This window comes from Staurois parvus, unplaced genomic scaffold (genome assembly GCF_062004578.1).
Source record: "Staurois parvus isolate SC_StPar_1 unplaced genomic scaffold, SC_StPar_1.0 ptg000046l, whole genome shotgun sequence".
NCBI lineage: Eukaryota > Metazoa > Chordata > Amphibia > Anura > Ranidae > Staurois > Staurois parvus.
This window is the reverse complement of record NW_028317842.1, coordinates 1,432,412-1,435,594: the sequence shown is the minus strand read 5'-3', so window position 1 is coordinate 1,435,594 and position 3,183 is coordinate 1,432,412. Positions and strand designations below refer to the sequence as shown.

Below are 3,183 nucleotides of genomic sequence, written 5' to 3'. Positions count from 1 at the left end.
GATTTTATAGTTTTTTTTTTTTTTTTGTGTTTTTCTTTTAAATGTGATTTTTTTTTTTTTGTGTTTGTTTTTGTTTAGCCCACCCCCCGTACACAAATACACCCCCTGCAAACCTAAAAATAGAGGCTGGCTCTTATGTGCAACTGTCCTTGACCAGAAATTGTGTGACCTTAATTTACCTATAACATAGTTGAAGAAAATCACATCTATTTATTTTTTTGTACAATTCAGGTTTATTAAACATATGAAGAAAATGCATTCGTAAACAAGGAAACAGATTTTAAACAGAACAGTGGTAATCAAATTACACACATAATTCTGAACAGTCATAGCGTGTCGTTTGAAATATTTTTATAGATGTATAGAAAGGTAAATTCAGCACGCAGAAAATGAACCGTGTAGTCAATACATGAAGGTAAAATAGTCTTGTAAGTCTATCTTCTGTAGTCTTTGTGAGTAGGAGACCATTCTATCCAGAAGAACGTCCACATCATGAGCAACGGAGGCCATAGTGTCCTGGAGAGCAAAGAAAAGGAAAATTGTTACATTATTAATCAGAAAACCTTTAAAGGACTACAGAAAATTGCCAAATATGAATACTGTTGCCTCCAGTTATATACCTAATAAACATGCAATGCTCAATAGACCTTCATATCATTGTATGATTTGGGAATAAGGTTCGGTCATTAAACTGAGAGCTTGAACTCAGCAGGAATATGTGGAGTACAGTTAAAGGACCTAAATATGGAAAGCCAACAATCTATATACCAGAAAATTATTAAACAAGGTTATAACTTAATCAAGTACAAAAACAAAAGTAAAGCCAAGATATAGCAATACATAAATGTCAGGATATATCCAATAATTACCAGTTCAGTTGTGTGTGTGTGGGGTCCTCTCAGTTACTGGTAGTCAAGAGATCGCTTTTATCCCCAAGTGTCCTTAGAAAAGGAAAGAGAGAACACTCTCCTGTATGCATGCTTGAGCTACGGGCAGATGGATTCCAGGAAGTAAATGCTACATGAATCAACTGCCCTTACTCAAGATGGCCACAGCCAAAAATGTTAAGGGGTTGTTTTTCAAAGTGACTCATTTTATTATAGGTACCTAATATAGAGCTGTCAATTTTACGCATTGCTTTACATATATTGTACATTCACATTAGTCCCTAACCCTCAAGCAATGTACAATCTAAGGTCCCTAACTCGCATTCATACTTACACATACTACTGTCAATTTAAACAGGAGACAAGTAACCTTCCAGCCTGTCTTTGGAGTGTGGGAGAAAACCCGCACAGGGAGGGCATGCAAACTCCAGTCAGGTAGTGTCGTAGTTTGGATTCCAACTAACTTAGACTTGGCTGTGTAAGTGAAGGCTGCGGCTTGTATTGAAGATTTGTAATGTTAAAGGCAAACGGTCATAGCATAAGAGATTGGGTTTGAAGCAGCAGCTTCAGAGGGGGAAAATCGGAGAGAGGGTTAATCACCCATGTCCCCTCTACTGGTAGACTTGTTGTTGCCAGCTGTTAGTGCAGATCTTGGCAGATATTGTCCATAGCATGGGTGATGCTCTCTAGTGGGTATCTGTATTGACAGAGGTTCACTATTGTGTACAACTGTCTCATGGAGTATTCATACAGTAGGTTGTGCCAGTTGACTTACTTGGCTGCTATGCAGTAACGCGAGCGATCATTCATTTCAGTTTGGTGAGAATCTCTAATGCCAACTCATCAGATTCTGTCACCACAATCTTCATCACCGACTTTATTGATCAAGGCTTTGGCCCCCTGTAGGACCTTTTATCCTGGTCTGTACATCCTGGGCCTCAATAGCATTGTTGGTAGCCAGGAACTTTCTCTTTTAGAATGGCCATGGTCCCTCTGGTATGGGGATCAGGTTCATATTGGGTATTGGCTCCAGGGTCAAGCGAGGGGCCACTGAATTTGGCACTACCCTGGAATTGTTTTCATCTTGCAAATAGTCCTGTTCCCATACTGCATCATATGACTGGTATTGGTGTGCTGCATGACCAGTAAATACTGTTTTTGCAGCGTCTAATGGTCCTCCATCCAGCTGATGCTGTAAAGATCATAGAGGTATGTGTATTGCTTCTCGTCATAATCACAGGCGTAAGAGGACTCATGAGGGTTGGTGGCTGTGGTGGCATAAACGTCAATTTTGTTGGTTAGGTGTTTTTAGCAAGGGGACATACAGTATATTCATAGGCCTCAATGTATAGAACCATATTTTTCTATGTCTTGTTGTCATACATGTACTCAGTGGTCTTGTTCAGTTCCTCGACATGGAGGTCATCACTTGAAAAAGCCAGCAGACTCGTAGCTCCGTGATCAGTGAAGTAGAAAAAGATATGGTCATTAGGTCCAATCTTTGCTAGATTCTTTTCCTTTCACCCTTTTTATTGTCACTGCTCAGAACCAGCAGGATGTTGATAGGAGTGACTACCTTTTTATTATTATTTATTTTTTTTGTGCAGTCCTTCAGCACTCCTGTGAACACGTCTGTACTGTTAAGCCAGTTAATGATTCTTGTTGGTTGGATTCTCTTCCTTATCTGCGATATTGTGGCACACCTTCACCATGATCTGCTAATCAGGGATGCCCTTTATGACTATTTGATAGGCGTGGCACACATCAACCTGATGTCTGTAGTTGTACCAGCCATTGGAGCCGGACACCCAGTGCTCCCCCATCTTTTGGGTCATCCATGGATTTGGATGTTTTAGCAGAGGCCATGCTAAAGGCCATCAGAAGATATTAGTGACACCTCCCTAAAACACGGATGTCCCAGAAGAACCATGAGTGATGTCAAGTCATTTAATAACTCAATAGTCACGGCCCTTTTCAGGCAACACATTTTCAAGGCATTTTCCTGTACAATGACCTCTTTCTGTCCTCAGCAAGACCTCATAGTATCAGACTGACAGACTTCATGAATTGAAGTGACTGATAAGTGACATTTTATGTAAAATTTTGTACTCCTGTTTTAGTGAAAGGGAATTTTTATAGCAAAATTTCACAACTGTTCAGTCACTTGTATTGTACACATTGCAATATACTTGTAATAGGCTTACAATTGGGTGCAGCGCTTATAATAAATATATACAAAAGTGCTTAATGCAGATTGGAGAATTACTCATTCACGTTATACCATATAAAGTGCTGA

General features: G+C 39.6%; 1 pseudogene; it reads right to left on the bottom strand.

Annotated features, from left to right (window-relative positions):
- Positions 1-1,526: 1,526 nt before the first annotated feature.
- Positions 1,527-2,753, bottom strand: LOC149470428 (legumain pseudogene; annotated as a pseudogene).
- Positions 2,754-3,183: the final 430 nt, after the last annotated feature.